This window comes from Rissa tridactyla, chromosome 4 (assembly GCF_028500815.1).
Source record: "Rissa tridactyla isolate bRisTri1 chromosome 4, bRisTri1.patW.cur.20221130, whole genome shotgun sequence".
Classification (NCBI taxonomy): domain Eukaryota; kingdom Metazoa; phylum Chordata; class Aves; order Charadriiformes; family Laridae; genus Rissa; species Rissa tridactyla.
In genome coordinates, this window is record NC_071469.1 from 24,372,212 (window position 1) to 24,390,106 (window position 17,895).

Here is a 17,895-nt window from a genome sequence, read left to right on the forward strand (position 1 = left end):
TATGGGAATCCACAAACACAAGATACCCTGCTGTAAGGCATATATTTGCTAAAACTATCATCTTGATGTTGTTTCTGATGTGAACTGTGCTGTCAACAGCCTTCAGAATTAGCTTTCCACTAAATGAAACAGGCTCACATCTGCTAAGTTATTATTTTAGGATATCAGCTCAAACTACAGCATTTCTGCAGGAGAGCACTTTCTTTGAAACCATAAAGGTTAGATACTTTTTTTAATTCTGCTACACAGTTGTCTGTGAATGGCTACATAAACAAATATGCTAGCTTTAGTATAGATGAGTTCTGTAATGTATATTTTCAGCTTTTAAGTGTACTTTTTAACTTTTACCTTCACAGCTACTATTCATTATTCAGATCTATAATGAAACAATCCAACTGTCTAAAGCATGCAATGAAAGGTACTGTATTATATGACGCTCTCTTGTCTTGTTATAGGTTGTTTCCAATGACTGAAAAAAAATATGCTGCATTTTACATACTTGAACCTAATGAAGGATATAAATCTTGACAAGTATCAAGCATGCATAGATCTCAGACCTCGAATTGCAGTTACATAAGCACAGTGTTTTTAGAGATTTTCATAGAATCATAGAACAGTTTGGGTTGGAAAGGACCTTTAGAGGTCACCTAGTCCAACCTCTCCTGCCAATAAGCAGGGACATCTTCAACTTGATCAGTTTACTCAGAGCCCTGTCCAACCTGACCTTGAATGGATCCAGGGCATCTATCACCTCTCTGGGCAACCTGTTCCAGTGTTTTACCACCCTCATTGTAAAAAATGTCTTCCTTATATCTAGTCTAAATCTACCCTCTTTTAGTTTAAAGCCGTTACCCCTTGTCCTATCGCAACAGGCCCTGCTACAAAGTTTGTCCCCATCTTTCCTGTAGGCCCCCTTTAAGTACTGTAAGACTGCTATAAGGTCTCCCCAGAGCCTTCTCTTCTCCAGGCTGAACAACCCCAACTCTCGGATCATTTTTGTGGCCCTCCTCTGGACCCGCTCCAGCAGGTCCATGTCTTTCCTGTACTGAGGGCTCCAGAGCTGGATGCAGTACTCCAGGTGGGGTCTGACCAGAGTGGAGAAGACAGGCAGAATCACCTCCCTCGACCTGCTGGCCGTACTTCTTTTGATGCTCCCCAAGATACAGTTGGCTTTCTGCACTGCGAGCACACATCGCGTGCTCATGTCCAGCTTTTTCATCCACCAGTACTCCCAAATCCTTCCTCAGAGTTGCTCTCAACCTCTTCATCCCCCAACCTGTATTGATACCAGGGGTAAATTCTGCTGACCCAGATCAAAACTTGTTGGCTGGGATTTCAGGAAAACAGAATTTCAGTGAACAGAAATAATGTTTTAAACAATTTTTTTCCCTTTATTTAAGCAGTTTAAGCACCATTCAGGTAATTCAGAAAGAAATGTAATTCAGGAGTACATGAAAGCTTGTTCTTCTGCTACAGATGTGCAGTTTATAACATGTCCCAAATGCTGCTTTTGGGAACCCCGTGGACTGACAGTGTAGGAAGTCTCTTTAGGAGCAGATTGTTATAACCCTGCAACCTGGCACTTGTAGATTACTATATTTATTTGGAGCATCATCAGGTATCAGCCCCAAGGCTAGAACAGTTGGAGATAAAAAAACAGACCCTGAAAAGTCCTGTAGCTTATCATTATGAATTCAAATCGTAAATGGACATATATTGTAATGCAGCCTATACTGTGTGTTGTCCTTTTCTAGAAAACAGTAAGATTAGCTACCCCACGGCTCAAGTTTTCTCTCTCGCAGGCATATTTCAGTCAAGAGTGGTTTCTTTTCAATTATGTAAGATGACGTGATACTGTAGAGAAACTCTAACAGGATTACATTCTAACATGAGCCTAAGTGTGACAGTTTATCCGCCTTTAATATGGCCTGGCTCCCGTCTAGATCATGCTGCTCTGATCCGTCATGACACTGCCTTTTTAAAATAAGAAAGGACATGCAGAGCCTCCTCTGGGATGCTTGAGACCACACAGAGTAATAATAGCGGTTCTCTCACTCCCTTTCCATCATCGGAGAGAGACAGTCTGTACCTCCTAACAAGGCCAATACCCTTCTCTGAGCTCTCTTTCAATTGTAAGTCCGATTGCTGATTAGGTTTTATTTGACTCCTGGGTACAATAGAAAGCCCAGCTGAGGACTTGCAGCCACAGGCAGCTGCAGCTTCTGATTTGCTGGGAAACTTCAAAGGAAAGAACGTCCTATCAAAACTGATTTATGCATTCACCTTATTCTTGGACTGTACCCAGAGTACCTCTCACCTAGGTAAATGTGGCACCGTAATAGAAGATTTCAGTAATGATTCTAGCAAATTGGGTCAAACACACAGTACTTATCATTAGATATTACCTGTAAAAGAGTTTTGACTGGACAGTCACCTAAGTATATCAGCGCTTTGGAAGCTGTCACTCTGGAGTTTATCTCCTTTTCTTTGTTACATGGATGAAATCTTAGAAATCTGTTAAACTTTTCCTATTGTTTTCTCCCCTTATGATAGTGAGAAAAGAAGTCCTTTTATTAATGCCAGTATCATAATCTCCAGCTATCAGTCCTTAATAAACTGATACTACAAAACTTGATACAGAAAATGTGCATTGGTAACTACTGTTGATTAGATCAAGCAAGAGCACAAGGACAAATCTAATTAGATATTTATGACTTCAGGGTTGACTGTGGTGTGACAGAGGGAAGGAATGAGGCAGCAAGGATACAAGTGAATGTGTTTAACTATTTTTTGGGGGGAAAAGCTTTACCTCAGTAGTCTTTTGCAGTCTTTACAACTGTTTAATAATAATTCATAGTAGAGGTTGTAGTTGCAGTATTTTTCAGCAAATCTCAGGGACCCTAATGCAAAAGTGAGTTGTGTCCCTGTGTTAGAAATCTCTACCCCAAAGACATTAAATAGATTGAAGAGTTGAGCAACCTGCTTGATTTAAAAAAGAAACTCTGTGAAGGAAAAACATCCTCGACAAATTCCAGAAGGCTGGAAAAGCTGAAACAGTTTGTTCTTTAGCAAATTGCCAAAACCGAAGGCAGGTAGAGTAATGGAGCTTTCTCCTCATCCCTTATTGGCTTCCTGAAGCAAGTTTTCTGTTTTCAATATTCTGACAAAAACTGAACAGAGTTTCTCTGCGAAGGAACTGATCATTTGCAGAAGTAGAATTTTGGAAGTGGAGGAATCAAGGGTACTTAATATCCTTGATGATACATGATTTTAAATCTTGGGAATTGACTCATACACTATAGATACCAGAGACCTTTCTTACTGTGAAGCTGGAAAGTTCTAAAAACCTCTCTAAAAAAAAGAGAGGAAGAGGGTGAGGGAATCTGTTGCAGTTAACTTAAAATTAAAGAAAACAACAAGCAAATACCTCAACAATAACACATTTGCCCATCATCACCTTGGTCATTTTTTGTTTCTGTTTCCTTACTCAGTACCCTTGATTTCTATTATTTCTCACTACATCCTCCTTGGAGCACAAGCCACGTCTTCCAAGTGTCTAGGACATTTCCTGTCTTGCTGCAGCCAGGATATTAAATCCCATTAGGATTTCAGGAATGATATAATAAAGTTGAGAAAATCACATTGAAATAGATGAGAACATATGCACACGTTTTAGGTGGCCACGTCTGAATATTTGGCTTAGTGGCCTGAGTTCCTGACATTAATGGAAGTGTTCCCTTTCGTATCTTAAGAGGAGTTTCTGATCAACATTTTTATCTCGCTGTCTTTTTTCAAACCTGACTTATTTAAATTCCATTTTGGCATGACTAATGCTAGCTGGAGAAGAACAATTATGGCTTTGTGTACTGGATAAAAATTTCAGATTTGCTTTTGTTCAACTCTGGAACTGAACAGCACCTTTAAGATATTTGATTAAAGGTATTTAAAGGCTGAAACATCTGGCTGCAAGTTCAGAAGGTGAAGGTTTTATTAGTATTCCCTTCACTGGTCAGAAGCATCCACAGAACTTCAAGCTTTAGTCACCCTGCTATGCATAGCTATGAAATAATTTAGCTGCAATAAACAAACAGCTTTCAATAATTAATATATTACTGAAAATGCTACTTAATCATAAATGTGTGGTATCTAGGAAAAAAAAAACAAAACCAACAACCCACTAGCAGCCTGCTTATGGAACTCTTTCCTACCTTACTGACCAGTATTGCCTCAGTGGCTACACTTATGGTGCTAAAGAAGCTCCAAAGCTTCCATCAGGGCCATCCTCCCCATCTTTCATGCTGCAGTCCTCCAAACACGCAGTCCGAGGCATAGCAGTCAAGGTTCCTATGGCTGCCTGAAAACCTATTAATGTTCAGGGGAGATAACAGAGACTCAAGGGAGGAGACAGCATATGGAGCACAGACTGCATATGAATACTTACAGCCCCATGTTATAAGCACGGAGTTTTGTTGTGCTCCTGAAGAAAGGTTGTCTGTCTTCATTAGTCTTCCCATGTTTTATATTAAGGCTATTAAGTTTTTAGGGTGAATAAAATTAACAATGCTTGGCTATTCCTTCCTTCAAGGAATCCTGAAAATAATAAAAATAGGTCCTAGGAATCCAAGTGTTTTTTCTCTGATATTCTAACCACTCAGCACCACTTTTCCTAGCAGTTCATCCATTTATCTGAACCTGAGTGCTATGCAACGTAAATTGAAAGGCAAGCAAAACCAAAACCAAATGGTCATATCTACTCTTTTCACTACTACCAGCCAGTGACTCTAATTTAGCACAAAAGCATTCGGCATAAATTTTCTTGGCTTTGCTGCAGACCAAGGTCATAATCAAGTCATAATCTTCCTCTACATAATTATAATATACAGTAAGTACAAGGCTATTATGTCTGGAATTGAATGACAACCAGAAAACAAATCTAATTCCATTCCTCTGAAACCTAGTACAGAGTTCCTAGTGCTTAAGAAAAATGCCATCTGGTAACAAAAATAATTATGGAATAATACTTGACAAAACTCTTTTTTCCACATAAGTAGAGTTCACATCTACACACGAATGAAAATCATGCTTTTCTTTAACTGATTAGGAGCCTAAAGTGATGGTTTACTGTATACGTTTCTCCATAAGTTACTTGGTTTTGAACTTTGTGTTGAAAATTTAATATGAGGCTACAATCTCTGCATCAAAGGCGTGGAGAAAATGACCCAAAGGAATCAAAATGTCGTTACAGGAAGCCCCTTTGCATGCTTACTGCTGTGCCTGTGTCATAGTTATGGGTGTGTATTATGCAAGAAGAAGAGGTAAGGAGGAAGAAAAAGAGGTGAAGAGGAAGAGGAGAAACCATCTTTGATGGCCTCTTCTAAAGTGAATAATGATGTCAGGATAATGATCAGTAGCTAGTACTGGAAGGAAACCTTAAGGTGTCTCCATACTGTTACAGACACTATGAAGTCTGTACTGACAGATTTGGGAGAGAAAGACATTATTGCCTTTGCAATACTGTTAGCAAAATGATTCAGCAAACGTACACAAATGAGCTCTTCCCTCTTGTATTCTTTTCTGCTCTGATCAGGACGTTTCTGGTTTTGCCTCTCAATTTGCACTTACAATTATTCTCAAAAGCTCAGATCAGGCAGCCTGCTGAAGGCAAGTGAAATGGATTTGGATCTGCCTTGGTGGAGGCAGGAGAAAGTTTAGAGAGTGGTACATCTCGCAACAATGGTTGTAAAGATGTCATTCACCATCCTTCTCCCTCTTGCTCTTCGCTAACCTTCCGCTCCTCCGGGCCTTTTATCTCTTTCCAGACACATTCCTGCAAAGTATTAAGCAGACACATTTCCCAGAAGGATGCAGGCTTCAGGAAATCCCTTTTTAAAGGGCATGATTCTATAATCAACAAAAGCTTTGTCTTTGGAAATTTGGGTCCTGTACAGGTTCTTCTCAGTCAACGAGAATCCCACAGAGCCCAATTCCTGATCGCCAGGAGGGGGAGCTAAGGCAGCAGGAAACTTTCTCTCCCCTGAATAAACAAATAAATGAATAAATGTGGGACTTGTTTTCTTCCCACTTTGTCAATCTCCACACACATGCAGATACTTCTACTTCCTCACAGATGTCTGGGATCTCCAGTGATTGCTGGCTTGTTCGACAGTGTCTCTGTTATATGCCTGACAAACTGTTTGAGCAGTATAGTACTTTGTTTCTTGGAAAATTAGTATTTCTATATTCTAACAATAAGAATTATTCCCAGCTTGAATTCTATGTACTTCATGGTTCAGGACTGTTTCTTATTTGTGGGTTACTATGAAGCACAATTATTGCGTAGATATGAGATATGCAAGAGGGAGGGGGGGAAAGAGAGTTAACAATGGAAAAAAAGAAAGGGAGTTTTATGAGGGATACAGCTCAGCTACAGCAGATTTTTCTCCTTTACAGATTAGTAGGAACCAGTGTCAGGTCAAAAGAGAGAACAAACTACAAGACATAATCACTAGAGTCACGAGAGTTGGAATAGCTACAAGAACAATGTCATAAAGGCTTCAGGTGGAACCATGAATTCAAGGCTGCCATTCATCCTGCCGGACACTGTGCTGTGCCACACATCCTACTCAGCTTCTCAGACTTGTCCATAAGCGGGCATGTAAGTGCCAAAGTTCAGATGTGAATAATACAACCTGCCTAGACTTCATTCCTGCATTTACTTTAACATTTATTTAGGATAGAAGGAATTTATTCTCAAAACCTCGTGTTGCATAACTTCATCAAGACTCTATCACCTGTGACAATTAATAAACCTCTGAACACAGAAACACTTGTGTTTCCATTTTACGACAAAAAAAATCAACCCTGCTCATGCACACAGATACCCTATGGGTTCGTACAGTGTTTTGTCATAGTCAATGTACGTCAAGGAATACGACTATTTTTAGTTATATAAAACAGTATACCTCTTTCAATTTCAGAAATGAAAGACTATAGAATATCTAATGGAAAACATCAAAGAAAAGGCGCATTTCCTACTGGAAGCTGCATTAGTGGACACTGTAGTGCCATCCATCTAAATTTATCTTTTGGTTCGTCATACCACCCAGTCCAATCTGAATGCCTGTCTGCATGGATTAATCCTGCACAGATCTTTGCTAAAGATTGTTTCAGCTTCTGGCAGAACCAGAAGGAGAGTTCTAGAAATGAAAAACTGCCACTAAGGACTTCCTGCCTGTGGAGTCCTGAATTCTAATGTAGGAATCATCAAAAACAACAATTTCAGCTAATTGTAGCTGTCAGAGTAAAAGGTAATGAGGGCACACATGGCAAATTAAAAAGCAAACCCTTTAATTGACTGCACAAGCAGGTAGGACTCCCTCATACAACACGCAGGAGAATGAAACGTGCAGAACTCCAGGATTTTACCTAATGTGAGCTTCTAAGTTGCATAGGACTTCAAGGCAGCCCAAAGTCATTGATAGCCCAAGCATATGTTTAGAAGGAAATATCCCTACTTTCATTATAAAACTGCTGATTGTTGAAAATTTACTCCAGATGGTGACCATCATGATATTTTCACTCCAGTGGGCAAAGAGGAACAGATGATCACCTCCAGGACTCATATTAAATGGAGTATTGCACCTACTAGCAAAAGGCTATTGGTGTCTTTATTAACCTTCCCCCAAGGCCTAGTCTAATTTTTCACCGGTCTAATGCTGCACTGTTCAAAACTTAACAAATTTGTCAAAAAGTGAGTATGATCATAGTGGTGAATTAATTCCCTAGTCTTTCATCCCCAAAGAACTGATCTCACGTCTTAGGCAAAATAGTTTTGATGGATCTCATCTAGGACTCCATAAACTCATCAATGTACTACGTGATGATGTACAGCTGGACTGAGAAAGCTGGAAACGGCAAATGAAAATAATCTTACATGAGGAGCTATCTGGAACATTTCAACAAGATGCATTTTCATTAAAATATATGATTTCACCGAAGCCAAAATGTTTTGATTATGTATTTGATTGTCATTTTTGATTATGTTTTCGATAGAAAATGTGCCCAAGGTCCAATGCTTTCTGATCATTTATGACCAGAGGCAGAGAGAGAAAAAAGGATAGAGAAAGAGTAAAAAATTGACCTTTTTACCCAAAAAGGTAAGTTTTGACACAATTTCATTTCATGAAGGCATTCGTAAAATAATGTTTACATTCCACATTTTAAAACACTGAAAGTTGTTGTGGAATTATCTCCCTCTGGACAGCTGTACTTAACATTGTAAAAGGAAAAGACAGATATGCTTTGTTTGCTTTCTTGACCCTTTTCCAGAGGGCTTACAGCTTTCTGTGACAAAAACTGGACACGTCTGCTTGAGAAAAACTAATAATACTAAACTAATTTAAAATAATTCCCCTTTTGGAACACAAATGTTCTGTACTGTGTTTAGCATAATGCATTTTGTGCTAAGAAAAAATGAAGGCAACCTGCTGTTTCTTTGCAAGCAAATTGGTCCCTACCTATAAATTATTCTACACTGTGAAGCAAACAGTTTGCTTTTATCTAGAGATATGTGGGCAGCCTGGCAAAACGTCTGTGGATAATTTGAAAATGCTGCTTTTAGTGACCTAAGTGACTAAACATTGCTTCTGTGGAGACAACATCTTGACACGTTTTAAATGTGTTGCATGGTGCTACATCATTGATGAGATTCTGCGTGGTGTCACATTACCTTGTGGGGTATCATTCATTTAGGGTCTTCGGCAAATGAGTGTGGGCTGCCATGTTCTTATCTTCCCTATTTGTAGCATATGGCCCAGGGAGAAAATATGGCCCTAGCTGCCCCTCAACCTCTTAGGCACCTTGATATAAATAAAGCTGAAAGTATCATCGTATGTTCATCTTTCCAACAAAGCCAGATGGAGATCTCTCCTTCCCCTTTGAATATTACATAGCATGCTGCTCCTTCACAGTACTAAGTACTACTCCATAAACACTGTTAAGGAGCTATCACGAAAGATTAATAAAGTTGTTTGCACCCTAACTGCTTCAGGAAACCGGTCATGTATGGTGTAGTCACTTATGGGACTACTGAACAAAAGACGTTCCCCAGCTAGAGAATAAATCTTGCTTATAGGGCACAGCTTCTGTAACAGGCAAACAGAAGGTTATCAAACAAATATTTTAAATCGTTGCCATCAGATAGTCAGTTAACAGAAAAGGGGAAAGATATTAAAATGATGGATGAAAAATGTACAGCTAAACCTCTGAAATCCCTATTCAGTTAAATAGCTTAATTATTTATCAACTGAACAATATCTCAGCATCAATAGTGCCTGACAAGGGTCTGGGGATCTGGATTTATTATCTTTTCCCAGGGATCCAAGTACACTTTTCTGTATGCACAGGTGGAGAAAGCGCAAGATTCTCACTGCTCCAGGAATGACACTAGAGCACTTCATACAGGAAACACCTTGCGCTCCCACATTTCACCGGAATCAAAAACTTCATTTTAAAGCAATATAAACCACTAAGGATACAGAAGTAAGTATTTCATAGCAGTACAAAAACATACAGCATGTGGTGGCATTCTTTCAAAATCCACTGTTTACCTGGACATCAGTAGAACCAGTGATTTCCCTTACAGTACAGAGAAGAAAGAAACACCAGAGGCAGCAGGGGAGAACAGTTACCAAGGATATGGACCGTTTACAGATATTATTTTTTTTTTCAGTTAATTTTGTTTGGTCTTGCCACTTTTTTTTTGCTCATTTGCATTCAGGACTCCAGTAACTCTGTATGATAATAACTGCTTTCAGTTAGAGGGTCCTGTTCCTTTTCAGTATTGATGGCCAAGCACACATCCTAAGAATGTACACATTTGAGGAATAAAAGGATTGAGGAAAATATGATAGATGGTGGGATTAAAGAATTTATTTGGTGCAATGGGGATGGGAATCCCCAAGTCCTGATTCTGACAGAGAGCAAACTTTTTTTGGCACTTTGCTCAGGTTTGGTTCTCCTTTGGTAAAAGGGTACGGTACTACATTTCTCCAGCAGCCCTTCAGATTTCTCATTTAACTTCAAAGTTCTTTGAGAAAGGGAGGCTGCATTGGGACTGCACAGAGCTTAACATAGGGCAGATTCAGTTTTAGGTACAAGTAGAAGTAAGAACAAGTTAGAAATAGTAAACAGACATTTCTAACCCAGTGATTCTCAGCCATGGAATTAAAACCACAAGAAGATCGTGAGAGGTCTTAAGGGATCGCAAATTAATAAATAAAGGCAGAGTCAGCCAGCAAGAGCACTGCTCCTGCAGGATGGAGGAGTACAGATTACGTGTTTAAACACTGGCTGCAACCAGGGAACTACTAGCTGCCTTTAATTTCTGGCAGCAGCTCAGTTCCCTGGGGAAGAAAAGACAGAGCAGAAGAAAAAATGGTGTTTACATCTGCAGCTATGATTAAAGTCACTTCTCAGCCTTCCTCCTGCTCTACCCTTTCCTTGAAGGAGCAGAGATGCTGCCAACACAAGGGGCGCACGAAGACAAAGCAGAGCCAAATGGACATCATATTTCTAGAAGCTGGAAAGGTACTGCTCGAGCCAATTTTTCTTCTGCCCCATGCTGAGGGCTGCAGGACAGACTATTCTCTGTGAATAGTTTCACATGCTATACAGCATCACAGGTCTTCTGAGCATGAACAGAGGAAAGAGGATACAGTAATGGCAATAAGTACAATTTTCTCCACAATGTACAGAGTGACAGAAAGAGCCTGCCGTCTGTGTGTGTTTATGAAGAAGCAGCTCACAGCAGAATAAATTCCTGGTATTCTGTCATTATATTTTCTCAAAAACTGCTCTAAATCTTTTAAAATTTTTTTAAAGAGCTCTCCTAAGCTTATTTCACTTAGGAAGTTTAAAGCCTTCATGTTGAATGAATCCTGACAAAGATAGAGCAGTGCACAGAAAGCAATTCAGCTTCGTGTTTCCACTTCGCCCCTTTGCCTTTGAGGTCTGTGTGTGGTTGCATCAGCGAGATCAAAATTGCCAGCAGGCCCATGAACAACACCTACCAGCAGCAGAGCAAGAAACAGTCCTCTACCATTAATGCTTCACAGCGGGTGCAGACAGCCAACAAGAGATTTGTGCACCACTTAAACTCTCCTAATAGCTTTTAAGTGGGTCCTAAGAGGTACAGAAGCCTGGAGTTGGCCTTCAGCCCAAAAGCAAATTCCATCTGACATGTGTCAAAGCATTTCAGGCAATGGACTCCTTATCAATATGTGTCCTTGTGCTACTTTTCAGCACAGTCGTTATTGCAAGGAATCACAGCAGTATTCTTATCAGCATTTTGTGCTTATACAAAACTAGACATCTCGAATGAGTTCAGGAAGGCAGAGAGGCAGCGCACAATAAAACCTGAGAGAGAGCCAGAGGGAGAAATATTTTTTAAAAAGAGTGAGATAGAGTTTTAAGCTATTCTACAGGCAGCAAAATATGCCTGCTCAAAAAGGCAATTATTGTTTTCATTTGTTTGCAGAGCACTCTTATCTATTCAGGTCACTGCATGAATCAAATAAGGAGACACTCTTTTATGATTTCTGTGTAGACCTCTGGGAACTTTAAATGGACCTCATATGAAGATCTACTAAGGGATTTGGGGGTTTGCTGATGGGTTTTTTGCTTGGACTAAAAACTGAGGTAGGTCCCTAATACAAGTATCTTTGTAAGCATGGGAAATCTTGGATCTTGGCCTACACCTACACCAAAATTTTAGATAGTAGAAGCACAGGTTCTTTACTCAGACTTTTGCTAATAAGGCATACATTTGTTGTAACCCACTGATGTAGGGTATAAAGCCAATGCTAACTTTACATCCAGTCCGTAGTATTTTCATCAATTTTACCTCTGCTAGTCTGTTCTGACCGCTACACAATCCTTTCATACAGGGGGCTATAAGGTAAGGTAACTAAAAAGCAAATCAGCTTTGATGGCCAGGGAAGTATTCCTATTGCATACACACATAACCACAGTCCGAGGTTTCCACCTTTCTATTTAATTTCATATTGGATACACACATACAGGTGTGGAAGGATACCTATGGAGAAGATGAGAAAAAAACCACAAAATCCTCTGCTTTATGGACAGATGAATTGCAGCAGAACCTGCAAGCAGCCTGGAAAAATTATTCTGAGAATTGGAGTAGCTGCAGATGTTGCTTAGATTACACAAAGGAAATTTTCTTATAGCACAAAGCCCTCTTTACTACATCCCTGTTTTTGGGCTACTGCGTCTGTGTTGTGTTACTCAGGACATATAGCCTACACAACAGAAGTGGCACTCAGGATGAGAATAAATATGAAGAGGGGAAGTCACCTGAGCCTTCACATACACACACACACGTGCGCGCACACCTTCAGTTCAGATTTGGCAGGAATTTATCAGACATTTCACTCCAGATCTACCTAGGCATCTCTGACCCATTGTAGTAAAGAGCTGACCTTAACTCAAAAAGTGGTGTGAAAAAATAAAGGACAAGAACCGAGACAGCTGCAGCTATTCCAGAGGATAACAGACTTACTGACTCCTGAGAGCTTGAATGAGCTCAGCCCACAGCAGTGGAGTTTGTTTACTGTATAATATTATTTTAGAAATCCTTTCCTTGCTAGTTCAATCAAAATGAACTGCATTTCGTAATACCGTACATCCTGAGAGATACTGCCACATGCTCTATCCAAACACAGGCTTAAACTAACCCACCCTGGCAGCAATTATCTTCAAGGCTTTTGAGCCTCTTGGGAGATATTGCCCTCCTCTGTTCCAGCGAAGCAGAAACCCATCTTGTATTCAAGAGAAAAAAAAATATCTGTTTCCACATTCACTGCAAATATTTTAAGCGTTAACCCTCCTCCCCCCCAAAAATTTACTCAAATCTTCTGTGTAGGGTTTATATGAAGGAGGAAGCTTTGCCAGAGCAATAGTGTTCACTATTATTACTAATAACCAACGATTTTTGAAGCAAAGGTAAGGACCGGCTAAGGACTGAATGTTTAAACACATTCACTGTGGCTGTTTTGGTAACTTTCTGTATTTGCTTTCCACAAATCATTCAGTTACACTATAACAAAAGAAAATTTGTGGTGATTTGCATAGGTACCTGTAGCAAATTAACTGTACATTCACAGGCACCAGTCTTCGCCTGGGAAGCTCCTGACTCCCACTGCCTGACAACAAGTGCTGGCTTAGGAAAATTCCTGTATGAAAATCATACTTTTTAATACCAAGAGCCACTGAGATTCATTAAAATTATTAAGATACCTGTTTAAAACAGATAATACAAAGTACTCCTTTACACAGCAGAGAGTGAAGTGAAATTTGCTGCCACAGATGCCTGTGGAGTAGACAGTTTTGGCTGGTTCAGAAAAGGATTCCACAATTTCATGGTCTTTAAACAGGTTCCCTTAAAGAGAATAGGAAGGCATGTACCCTCTAATATGCCTAGGTCCAACATTTCAGGTACTGCTGGGGTCATGCAGGGGGAAAATGGATGGCAAAAAGCAACTCCAACAATTTCTTGTCTTTGTCGGGGGAAAACACTGAGCTAGATGGGCTGCTGGCCTGTCTCGAGAGGTTCTTTCATTTTAGTGAGTCACGCTTTATGATCGGAACTAGGGACTGAGCACAACAGCGGAAATGTAGCACGCATGGACCTGTCCATTACACTTGCAGAGTATTTGAGTCAGAAATTAAATACGGTGTGATCCTGTAATGTATCTGATAGCTTAAAAGTCATCAACACAGTGCAAATTCTGCATTTTGGAACTCCGGATAGCTGCTAATGACCATAAATATAGTATTAAAACTAAACTGACCAAATAATGTGATTTTAAGCAATTGTTAGTTACTCCTGAGCCTTCCAGATGCAATAAAAAAGGAAAAGGGAGTCTTCACTGCTCTATTCTGCTTTTGAGGACATGAGTTTTTAAAGTGAGAGCAAAAATAAAATGGTAAAACGATGATGCAAAAATGCGCTTCCAGGGCTACAGTGAGTTCTAGTTCCCTAAATAGCAATGTCCTGCTTTAGCTTTAGAAGACTGGAACCTTTGTAGAGTGAAGTAGTGACCACACAAGGAACTGAAACATATCATCATGTTTTGGACTCTTCTCTTCAATGACCCCTGAACCTTTCCTGTAGAGAAAAACCCAAGCCACAATGTCTGTATATAGATTTGCACTGCCTTGAAGCTCAGACTGTTTTGAATCTAGGGTATCAGTTTGAACACAACTGTAATTTTTATTTCTCTAAGCTTTGCAGAAACATCATTAGATTCTTTTTTCAATTCAATTTTTATTCTTTGTATGATATAGATGGGATCTTTCTTCTCAGTCTCCTGACCAAACTTTTGTGAAAGAGGTCATTAGACCAGCCACTATATAAAGTCTAAATAAAGTCTGTGAACTTGCTAGGTTATGTCTTTTCCTTTTTGACTGCTGGGAAGATTGTCGAACAGAGTCCTTTGTAAGAAGGACTTGCTCACAAGCTCGCTTCACCTCCTTTGAGATAAGATATTTTGAAAGAGTCTCATCTTTCACTAACCTATAGAAGCAATAACTTTGGTTGTGCTTCAATATAGAGAGAGTTTAGCCAAAATGTTAGCTCCTTCCAAATTTTATACTTTTGACAAATGAAATTTCAGAATAAATATGGTGAGAAAAAGAAACAAAAGCAGAGGATATCCACACCCTTGTTTCTTCTGATCCTGCACTCAACTTCATCCTGTCACCACCAGTAATACCTCAGCACCCATCCTGATCAATCCCTTTTGGTGGATGAACATTTCAAAAACTTCCACTCCTCTCTGACACTATTACCTAAGTAATAACAATCGCATTTTAAAAATTCTTTTTTCCTAATCAAACACTATTTTCCTGCTGTTTGAATGTGCTAAAGTAAATAAAATAAATTCCAGAGATGGTCTTGACAGCTATGGTACTGTCAGTCAGTAAATGCTTGGTAACAGCAAACAAGGCTTGCTTATTTCCTCCTTCTCTAAAAAATGCAGTGACAAATTTATGATCACAAATAAGAATTTCCTTCCCGTGCTGTCTTTGCAGTATCTCTGAGAGAGTCAGCCCAGCTTTTGCATCAGCTACTGCAGGACATAGTGAACATGATCTTAGTGTGTTAACACAGCCATGAAGGTTCAAAGACTGCTTTATTGCTAAAGGATAATTATATCCCACAATCTGTTGGGCACAGTCATACTTATCATTGTATATGTCTTGTCATTATTCACCTTCTGATTGCCCTTTCTAATCCAGACTAGGTCAGCAGTGTCCCGCCATCAGTCATTAGAATGGGTGATGGGTATGGTGAAAAATGAGGTGGCAACTTAAGGCTACTCCTTAGGAGAAGTAGAGTCTGAAATGGTGTGAAGAGGAGGCAGTTGCATGTAAGACAGTCTTATTTCTCTTTCCTGACTCCAGCACCAAACCTTTGATTAATTACTGAGCCAGGGGCAGTCAGGCATACTTCTAAAAGGGATGCCTGGGGAGACTAGTGTCACTCCACTGATAGAGAAAACTCTACTCTTCAGGCTCTCTTCTTTATAGACACTGTTTTTTCTCCAACAAGCTCTTTGGGTGAAAACCACCTTTCTGGTGGAAAAAGTAGATAGACAGGACTGAAAATGAGACCATCCTCCTAATGTATGGCAGTAGAATACCCCTGCACCCAGAGAAGCTCTAAATGGTGTTGGTTAACTGCTGAAATAATTTCTTTTTACAAGAAATGCTGTGGTGGCCTGGACAGCAATTAGCATTGATATTTGCAAGCACTATTCACATCCCTATAATTACAGAGTCTTGCATCTTTAGAAAGAAAAGCCCAAGTTCTTCTGGACACACAGGTTCCAGGAGAAGGACTTATAAAAGAAACGCCAAGTATCTTAAGATTCACAATAAAATCAGAACTGGCAAGGTTGCAAGTCAGAACCTATAATCAGGCACAAAACCAGTGAATGTGTTTCTTAAACTCAATGTGAGCATTTAGTAAATACGACCGATTAATCCAGTTATCCCCCTGGCTTCCCACTTGAATACTTATGATAACTTTACCTCTCCTGAGCATAACAGAAAGTAAAATGAAGCCAAGCGCCTAAAACCAGCATTGTCCATCAAACTGCGTAGGTAGGCTGTCCCAGGTGATGAAAATAAACAAGATACAGTGTCCTCTGCTGGCTTGTGTTCAACAGGCAAAGAAACAGGGTCTGTGGCAGCACCACAGGCTTCATTGAGCCAGTGTCATGGCAGAACGCAAGGAAATTTTCATTTTCTGACACTTTTTTTTTAAATCTTGTCAGGTTTTGGATTTCCATCCTCAAAATAAGCAGTCAGAAGTCCAGGCCTCATACATTTATGTGCCGGCTTTGTGGAGGTACTTTTTGGTAATACAAGATACAGTTAATTATATTCACCCCAGCACTCATTTACACATGTCAGTCTGGGATTTGAGAGTTCTGACCTGGAATGGCAACACTGTCTGTGTTTCTGACTAGATGGCTGCCACAGGAGACGGGTTAATTCCCTGGTTTGTTGTGTTATGGGAATGCAGGACTGCGACCGACCTCCTGGGTCACAGAGTCCAGACCCTTGCGATCACAGGCAGCCCCATCGCTGCAAGTTAATACCTTAGCTAGGAGCTGATGTATGTTCTTCCTGCTGTGAATCCTTTCGTGGCCCTTTCCGTTTTCTCCTGGGAGGTAAGGCTCTGTGCTTCAGCTGCCTTTGTTCCAAGGGTTAGCTAACGATCCCTTGCAAAATCACGGCATGACAAGCATTATTAGCCTCCTCCTGGAATTCAAAGAACATTTTTATTTTTCAGTTTAGATTGAGAAACCGAGACATCGTGGCTGTGTATTTCAGCTGTGGATTGCATATGGCATTGTGGCAGAATATAGTAACTACAGAAAACCTTTAGTCGCCTCAGAGGAAACTGCTCTGGCACAGCCAATATCAAAAGCAGCTCAGACTTTTCCAAGAAATGCAGGACAAGACCCAGTATATGGGATATAAGGGAGTAAGACTGAGGGCTTTAGGATCTTACGTAAGTGTACTACATTGGGAGGTTATTCTGAGCTTCCTTCAGGAGGTCTTCTTGCACCCTTGGAGCAGCCAAGAATGAGGACAACTCAAAGTGTGTCTTAAGTCTCCCTTGGCCCTTGGGATTGGTGTTGCAACTCTAAAAAAGGCAATGCTAGATCTTCCTCAGAGATCTAGTTGCTTAAGGGTTGCAAAGTGAGATGGGAGCACAAGTAAAATTAAAAGTTACAAGTTCCTGTCTCCTAGTCTGCATTCAATCAATGAAACCACATGTTCTCTCTGCTTAGACATCCAGCTTTGAAGACCTGGCCTTAATAGCCTGAGGTTTTACTGTTCCAGCTTTGTTATTTTGGTTTGGTTTTTTCCTTCAGTCTTTACTACCAACCTCAGACAGTCATTCAATGCAAGTACAGGGAAGAAAACTGGTGTCACAGTGGGGAACTCATTGTAATGAAAGCACTTGCAGAAATCCTTTTGTTTATTGAAAGCATGTAAATGGACAGTATGATTTACAAGGTTACAAGGAAACAAGTACACAGCTTCCCCTGATGCTGTGGTTAAAACAGCTTGAAAACTATTGTGCTGTATGACAGAACAGCACAAACACACACTGCTGAAAGCCACGGCAACTATTCAAATCCATCTTTGTTTTAAGTACCAACTATGAAAGTGACCATGCTGGTTTTACCTTGTCTCTCTGACAGCGGGTGACAAAAGTCCTTTTAAATGCTGAAAAGTTGCAAGTCCGCCTTTTCTGAATTGCAGAGGGAATCTGTGGTTTTTGAATGACACTGCGGA

General features: G+C 40.1%; 1 protein-coding gene across 11 annotated transcripts in view; it reads right to left on the reverse strand.

The window, feature by feature from the left end:
• FLRT2 (fibronectin leucine rich transmembrane protein 2) overlaps nt 1–17,895 on the reverse strand; it is a 67,256-nt gene that overhangs the window by 10,237 nt on the left and 39,124 nt on the right. The gene's annotated exons all lie outside the window — the stretch shown is intronic.